Source organism: Gigantopelta aegis, unplaced genomic scaffold (genome assembly GCF_016097555.1).
Source record: "Gigantopelta aegis isolate Gae_Host unplaced genomic scaffold, Gae_host_genome ctg7083_pilon_pilon, whole genome shotgun sequence".
In the NCBI taxonomy this organism is placed as follows: Eukaryota; Metazoa; Mollusca; class Gastropoda; order Neomphalida; family Peltospiridae; genus Gigantopelta; species Gigantopelta aegis.
In genome coordinates, this window is record NW_024535539.1 from 1,444 (window position 1) to 10,817 (window position 9,374).

Here is a 9,374-nt window from a genome sequence, read left to right on the forward strand (position 1 = left end):
ATAGTAATAATAGGTTGTATTTTATCCATCACAGTTGGATTTATCAAAAAGAGAAAAGAAGTAATTAATCAGGCTGCTATTCTGACGTCAAGCCCATTGCTGGTGAAGTGTCCTCTCCACAGCAAAGTCTTCAGGTTAACTGTTTACCACCACCAGGAGTTACAATCCTTTACATTCCATATCAGACTTCATCTATCCTCAACGCCTGTGACCATTCATACACCTGAATCCTCTCAAGTGACTCAAACTAGTTCAGTAACCAATGTATCAACTCTAGACAAACCATTAGGAAAATGAGTTTAAGAGATTTTGAAGGTGATATAAGTGACCCCTTGAACTACAGCTCTTCAAGCTATTGATGTTATTTCTGAGCTACAAAGTGTGTTACAAACCTCGAATACCAACCAGCACATTACCTGTTGATGCAACTGGACCCCCTCCTCCTCGTCCCCTCGACCTGCTCCTCCTCCCCTCCTCTTCTACAACTTCACATTCTTCACCTTCTCCTTTATCCACCTGCTTATTCAGCTAATGGATCTGATGATCTTTATGAAGTGAGTCCATATCGACCAACAGGAGGTATGGGATTTATGTTAGTGACGTGATGGAGCATCTCCTCAGCCACAAGAGGTAGGTTGTGACTATGGTTGTTTTTACTATTATTGTTTTGTTATCTAATCTTAAGCCAGCTTGTTTCTTGAGTTTCTTTGACAATATTATAAAACAGACTAGTTAATCCTAAATTTTGTCCATCCTTATTGTTTTGGGGGGGGGGGGGGGGGTTTATTTCATATAATATAATGTTTTCAGTTTACCTTTTAAGGTTTTAAAATGATTTCATTATAAATAATATATTCCATTCTTTAGCCTACTCAAGTAACACTGACTGGTCCATCACACTTACTTCCAAACGTCCTCACTTCCTCCAATAACAGGGACCTCATTTGCATCTGGACCACCTCCAGTTGCTCAAAACCTAAACCTCGTTCGCCACCTCAGGTATCACCAAAGCCTTCATCCATCGTCCTTCAGGTGTTGCAGTATTAGCCTCCACTAGGCAATCCACCACCACCAGCATATAGTTCTGAACCAAATAGTTATGCTACTTCATTTAGCCACCTCCCTAGCCCTCCTCGTGTTGTATCATATAGTTTTTACCAGATATTAGAAGTTCTTTGACTTCAGATGAAATGTGAGAGTGTTAGAAGTATTTCAAGTAATGGGGTCCTCCCAGCAACAAGAGTTAGCTCGTGTTTTAAAAGACATTATGAAGGGACAATCAAAAGGTAACGATGATAGGTGTGTTTTTAGTGCTAAGTTATTTGTTATATAGATAAATTTCAATTGAAGACTGATGTTTGTTATTATGTAGAGTATTTGACCTTCTGTTAGTGATTGGTAATTTAGAAGAGAAAAGGTTTTAATGGAGATAGTCAGAGATAGCTCTACTGGTTCATGACGAAGACAGATGCAGATAAAGTGAGTTACATCTATAAACTAAGGATTGTAGTCTGTAAACTAAGACCTTACTATAGACTAACTCGATTTTTTATACTCACATTTTTCATATACTTACTCTACACTAATCATAACTGATATTGGTACCTCCATTTTCCCTTATGGCCTTGAGTTATCTCAAGGAAGTAGAATCAATATAAGAAGTATGGCCTGAAGAAAAACAATCATGAAGCCTATAAACGTGCAGGAAAGAGCTGGCGATGGAAACCTGTTGGACATTCTTACACAAGGCAGATGATCATTAATACTAAAATTATAATCCACACAATTATGTATAAAGTGTATAAATAAATTTTTGATTGTGTCTATGTGTTCGTGCATTATATTTTATATATTAGCCTTAGCAAATAGCATTTTACTTCCACGACCCCATTCATGTGACACGTGGGACTGGATGGGAAATTTTAATTCTTTCGAGGTTGCCCAAATATGGACTTGGTATTAATCAATCAAACATGTCTGGCTTAAAGGAAGATGTGTGAAGGGCTTAATGATACTTACCAAGAAAGTCTCACTAACCATTCGAGGCGATTAGCATAGCATTTTCGTCTTGTTTAATGTGTTTAATTGCACTCATATTAATGGCCTTTTTTCAACTACTCTACAATACAAGGCAATCAATTATGTATACACAACGACTCGATTGTCTATCTCACACTTTCAGCTATTTTTTTCATTCTTGTTTACATTTAATCTTGAGACCATATCTTATAAAATAAAGATGTATCGAGTACAGTTTGTCTAAATAATTCTTGTACAGTAGTGCCGTCTTTTTGATCCAGTACTCATAATGGGTGGAGTACTATTTACTCTTGTTGTCAACACAGTACATGTTTTCTCATTGCATTTGATATACATTGTAAACAAAGAGAGACAATCTACATTTTGTTCCCATTGATATTCCCACTGGTCTGTTTTCATGGACAGCATTTGTCACGACGATTTATGGAATCTATGGGTGCTTGGTGTTGGATTCAGAAGGAATTATATATTAAAATGCTAGCAGCATTCCAGAAGGATTAATAAAGCAATTCATTATATGGCATGGACCAATGTATACTACTAATGAGTACTTTTGTCATAATTGTCATATTTTTGGCCGTCTTAGGAGATATATTCAACAAAGTCAATACAAAACTATAATTACAACAAACAAATACCATTGGTTCTTTTTTCCATTACTTTTCAAGTGTTCAGTTGGCTGGATTTTGTCAATAATATTCTATAGTTTTTGTAGCACAGAAGGAACAAAAACAACTGTGGTACTTTCCATGCCTATTCTTCTTCTCCCCGCATGGGATCTATTTGTTGGTATAGCAGCACACAACCTATACTGCTGTCTTGATGAAGACAACTAAAAGAAGTTATACAAGATTAGCTGTAAATGATCAGCACAAGTATCATGTGAAGTTAATCAAGTCTAGCTAACACTGCCCCTAGAGTATGAATGTTGTTAAATCATCATTCACTAATAATTCAGTTAATTGGCATTGTAAATATGTGGATAAGCTCAAAGTAAATGTGTCATGACTTTATTTTAATTATATTCTGTTCATGTTGAGAATGACTCACGATCTAGTGGAATGTAAAGAATGTATTGTGCAAATAATAGTTGGCATATAAGATTATTTTATAATTATACAAATTGGTAAACTTTGTCTGTTTTTCCTTGACAATGAATTGACAGAGTATTGTACAATTATCAAGGTACTCTAGTATTAATATATACAGGAAAATTTCCATAAATCCACTGAGTACAAGTAATAATATTGGTAAACATATACTCTCATCATCTCCTGGTTTTACAAAACTGATAAGTCATCATTCGTTAATATTTACTTCAGCATTGGAAAATAATCTGGACAAGCTCAAGACAGATGATCATTATATTAAATTATTTTTTTATATTAATGACTCATAACTTGTCTGTTTTCCATTGTGACAGTCTTACTAGTGAATAAATCTCAATATTGACAGAGAATGGGAAAACTAATACTAGCACTTCCACAGAGTATAACAACAATCCAGGCATTTTATCATAAGTCTCATACAATGAACTACTCCTATAATAATAATATACATAATTTTATCCCTGTCTCCTCGTGCTTAATTGTTGACTTAGCTACTGTTAACAGGTTCGCATCTTCAGAACATTAACACTGTATCGTCAATTCCCTTTACCTGGTTTATTCTAACATATAAACACACTCCTTGAGAAAGAGTGGAAAGAGGACTCTGACAGAGATCTAGAGAGATTTTGTAATTGTATTTGCCACATTTATCTGCCCACTTTTATTTAAATCTATTGCCTGTGTTGTCTCTTCAACTGTCCATACACAATGATCATGTAGTCCATTCCTATTAACAACATAAAGTTCACATTTACAATCAGCTTTGAGATCATGTTTAGGTTATATCAGTGTCAGATGTATTGTTTTGATCTCTATACAGTAGGAATTTTAACTGAGATCTTTCTTTATGACGAACTGTTTGAGCCTAAGAACTTAAGTAGTCTTTATATAGCCAGCCCCTCACTTCTAGCCAAGTACACATTCAACAAGACATTGTTTTTTTTTTTTTTTTTTGTTTTAGTCTGTGTTTATACCTATACACATGGCTCTTTTATGATTGTATTAAAGAGTGGGGAAAAGAACATACTTTTCAAACAGAATCTTATTTTGTATATAAAGAGGGATAGGACTAGTAGATAAAGTTATATATGTCTATACCTGCTCATGGTAGTTAGTGTTGTCTTCTCTTACATTATATCAGCTAAAATAACGCTGTTCTGTTGTCAAAAGATTCAATATCTCTTCAATTGTAGTAGCTAGTTATTAATAACTTACCCTCATTAAAATATGTTAATTTACTAATAACTCTTATCATAATAAGAGTTAAAGACACCACGTGTTTTTGTCAAGTAACGATGTCTACAGTTTGCTGTCTTGTTAGAAGTTGTAAAGAGACATTTGCTACTCAATCCATGCTCACTGATCATCTCTTCAAGACACACTGTACTACAGTACAAGATGTACTCCATTGTCCTCTCCTCAACTGTCATGTAACTGTTATGACACCAGTATTATGACCTACCACTTACGTTCCCGCCATACTTATGATAAACCATCCCAATGTGCAGAGTGCAAATGTAGCTTTAGTCTTGAAGCTAACCTGAAGACTCATCAGAGAGTTCGTCACAACTCCATCAAGAAATGAGAGACAACACCAGAATTATTGTTGTGATTGTGTACAACAAACAGTCAATTGGTAAAAAAAGTGTCAAGCTAAAGCCGTTATCAGAGAAATTTAGTAAGAAGAGAGAAGAACAATCATATTTGTACCCAATGTGGGAGAAATTTTAGTCAAAAGGTGGTCTTGCTACTACATATGATAGAATACATGAGATGGAGAGAGACCATACAAATGTACAACGTGGGAAAACAATTTAGACAAAAACCTCACCTTACTAACTCATATGACAACAATACACACTAGAGAAAAGACATACAAATCCAAGGAGTGTTTTGGTGATAAATGTCATCGAATCACATATGAAAATACATACAAAATAATAATATTAAAACAATTTAGTCAGATTTTACTCAACATATGAACACACATTGTTGAGTGTGTTTGTCAAGGTTATTAATTGGAACCTGTTGTGTTATATAATTATATAAATAGATTTCATTGTGATTTCATATAACTTTATCTATAATAATAATCATTATTATAATCACCCATATTCACTCTAACTAATATATATATATTACATCATGATAATACTTTATTAATTAGCTAGATATATAATAATCTCATTTCCATTACTACTGATGAGTATATTCACTATGCGCATGATGAAAAACATCATGGAATTTTAGCTTCCATACCAACTACTTATACAAACTACTTTATGCAATTGTAACAAGGAATACTACGGCATTTACATCAAAGATCACGTGAGTTTTATTACAGATAGTAAAAATTATTCAGTCCTTTAAAAGTTGAGCGGAATATCTACTTGGTTATCAATAATAATTTCTTCCAAACATGTCTGGTTATAAATGAAGATTGTGAAGGAGTTAGTGACACCTTTCGACAAAACCTTATTTATCATTCGAGGTACTACTGAGTAGTGTTAGCTTGTTTGACCTGTTTTATTGCCCTCCTATTAATGGCCTGTATTTTCAGCTATTCTACATATACCAGGAAATCAACTATGTGTACACAACGACTGATTATTTATCTCACACTCTCAGCTCTTTTTCATTCTATTTGTCTTTCACTTCAAACTAGTCTTACAACTACAAAGATGAAGAAGCTGAGAACAGTGTGTTTCTTAATGTTTCATGTATGGCTACAGGTTTCCGTCTCCAATACTCTTCATGGGTGGAGCATGCTGTCACACTTGTCATCACAGGCATCTTGTTCTCCTTCCATTTAAAAAAGAATATAAAATAAAATGGTAAAAGAACTAGGTTATGTTTTTGTTCCCATTAATCCTTCCTCTGTGTTTTCATGGATACCATTCCTTCAAAAAAATTATGGGATGTATGGTGCTTGTGTTGGATTCAGAAAGATGATTTAAAATGCAACATTTTTCTGGAAGAATGATAGAACAATTTGCTCTTTGGCATGGACCACGTTTTTTTTTATTATCTATTTCTCTTTTGTTACTTGCTGTATTTTTTTGCCATTTACACAGACTTAATCATAGAAGAAAGCAAACGTGAGCTATGTTACTACAAATAATACCATTAGTTATTTTATTCCATCGTGTGTTCAGTATTGAGTTGGTTCGGATTTGTCAATGACATATATAGGGCTGCAACACAAAAGGAATAAGAACAATTGTGGTATTTCGATGCTGTTGCCTCTCCAATATGGGATCTATAGTTGCTGGCATTGCTGCAATAGTTTATGGTGCTGTCCTGTTTAAAGATAACTAATGAACACGAATAAAACAGTTAAAATTACAAACTTAAATTAAAGATAAGCACGTCATTAGATCTGTTTTGTGCTATGAGTGAGTTATAGTTTCATAATGTTAATCAGAATCACTAAAAAGAATATGTTTCCCCCAAACGATTGTTGTATTTTCTCCATGGCCTTTCTTTTGCGACTAGCTTCCATGAAGGATGAAGAACTTCCTTAATTGTTTCTTTGTTTTGGAGAGTGTCTTGTTTAATCATATTATGGAGACTTTGAACTCTTTAGTAAAGAATGCTTAGTTATAAGTTGTCTTTTCCCTCTCGTTGACATCCTAAGATGTCGTGCCTTATTACCTAAATCTGTTCCCAAATTCTGTAACCAAAGGGATAATTAATACTAATAAAAGTAAAACTCACTTTCTTCTTTTCTCTCTGACCTACTCGACTTCTTTGACACTTTTTCGATTTAATTTAGTCATATTAGGTTTACTTTCTGCCTGTTAGTGTCAGACAGTAAGTCTACAAATACAGAATCTAATTTATTAGCTGGTGTAGGCTCTGCTGGTTCAATGTGTCTATGTTGAGTGTTTCTTGAAAACAATGACTTGGATCTTGTAGAGGATTCCTTAGTTCTGTCTCAACTCTCTTACTTACAGAATTGAAGAAGATAGTTTTTTTAGACTCTAACTAACACTCTTCTAGTTCTCTCTTATCGTCTATTTCATAAGTTATGCTATCATCCTTTTCATTAAATATTTCTTTAGAATTAAGTGCTTTAGCTACAGAGGCTTTGTTGGTGGATTCCAAATATTTTGAGTACTAAAATAATTCGAATCAATTAAAACTTGTTTCGTTGCGTCTTTGGAATGAAGTAATCTCCATTTAGCCCTTACACTAATTCCAATGTAGCTATAAAATTATTTAGTATTTAAATAAATCACAATAATTTATAGATCAAAACAAACCTCATAGAATCCAAAATCTGAACAATAGTTTCATCTCTAGCTTTTTAATATGATGAGATGTTCATTGATATAGTTATCCTGTAATAATAATTTGAAAAAATTAGCAATAAAAAAAATCACTCAGGATATCAGGGCCACATTTCTAATACTATTTCTTACAGTTTCCATAATTTGATTATTGTTAGCTCATGTGATTAACTACCTTAATTATTTCTAATTCTTGTGCAAGTCGTTCGTGCTTACGTTTGTTCCTTTCTAGCTGTGCCTCATTGCCCCTGTAATAAAGAAGGAAAGAATCCTCTCAGCTACATAGCCATTACAGTGAGATAACACAGCTTACCAGTAGAGATACATACTTTTTTGTTCTTAAGTAATCTAATATATTCTGGTGATTCTTTTGAATCGAAATAATTTAGATCTCTTCAGAGACCTCTCATTAGAAGCACTTCTTGTCTGATCTTTTCAAACTCAATTTGTCCATTTTAACTCCTAGCTCCACCCCTTTCAGTAGCAGTTAATCAAAAGTATCCATGATCATCAACTCAAGAATGGCTAAAAGATGTCCAGATGAAGAGGCTTGAAGAATCTTTACCAGTAAAACGTAAGCCACCTTCCTCCTAAAGGTAGTGGCCATTGGAGTCAAGGATTACTTGCATCAATGGAAGATCCAGAACTGATTGTGAACTCCAATGAAAAATGTGTAACTATTAAAGATCGCTATCCCAAAGCTCAATATCACTATCTTATTCTACCAAAAGAAAACATCTCCAGTATACACTCTCTCAATAGTTCACATGTTAATCTTCTTGAACACATACTCAAAATGTGGGCAGAATCTAGTTAGCGAACATAGTTGCATAATCCAAAACTCAGTTTCAGACTGGTTATCATGCTGTTCCAAGCATGTCTCGTCTGATATGCATGTCATTAGTCAGGACTTTAACTCACCTTGTTTGAAAAACAGAAGCACTGGAATTCTTTCACATCCGTTTCTTTATAGATGCTGAAAAGATTATTGAGATGGTCAAACTGAAATAAAGTAGAACTAAATGCTGAGCACTATGAGTCATTATTGAAACAGCCCTTCGATGTCATGTGTGCCACAGAGAACAGAAGAATATGCCTCAATTGAAAGAACACATACGTAATTATAATAATATAATATACAAGATGTTTGAGTCGAGTTACTACAACCACTTAGATATTTATGCTGAATATTTAATTTTATATTTATTTTATACATCTTTCAGTTATTCCCTAGGAACTAATAGAAAAATCAAATGATTAAGTAATTGCATGTTTGATTTCTGTATACAATTCATTAATTTTAGCTGTTCAGGTTTGCATCAATCTGTTGTTGTCACGAGCTTTTTTTCTTATTTCTTTTTCTCCAATATTGTTTACTATCAATTGGTATTTCTTGAGAGGTCTTTGAAGGAAGAAGATTCCAAAGCCAGTCTGGATATTCTGAGTCTTCCTATAAATAATAACAAATCAAATGGAGTTATGTTCTTGTACTTCTGTTGATTTTAAGTATAAGGTAACATAGACACCATATAACTATTCTAAAAGTCATGTTGTCTGTAAGGAACCACCTGTCAAATTAACAAGTATAACTTGCCACTTTCATAATATTAAAAGTAAAGGCACTTCCTATTACAGAGAGTATACAAACCTTATTCCACAAGAAAAATAGGCATTGCCATTGCCTGCTGTGATAATAATTGAAAACAAAAATATCAACAATATAATATACTGTTATAATATTGTATCTGGATTAGAGACATCTTCCAGATTGACTTTCTTATTCAGGTAATATTGTCTTCATTGCTCCTCAAGCTTCTATTAAAAGTATCTTTTGCAGGTGACTATTGATTTTTGGTCCCAAAAATCAAATCATAATGCACTAAATCATAATATTTAATGCATCATTTTCATGCCCCTTGAATATATTGCAATT

At 33.6% G+C, this 9,374-nt stretch overlaps 1 pseudogene; it reads left to right on the forward strand.

Annotated features, from left to right (window-relative positions):
• Nucleotides 1-1,219: 1,219 nt before the first annotated feature.
• LOC121366775 lies at nt 1,220-8,558 on the forward strand (annotated as a pseudogene).
• Nucleotides 8,559-9,374: the final 816 nt, after the last annotated feature.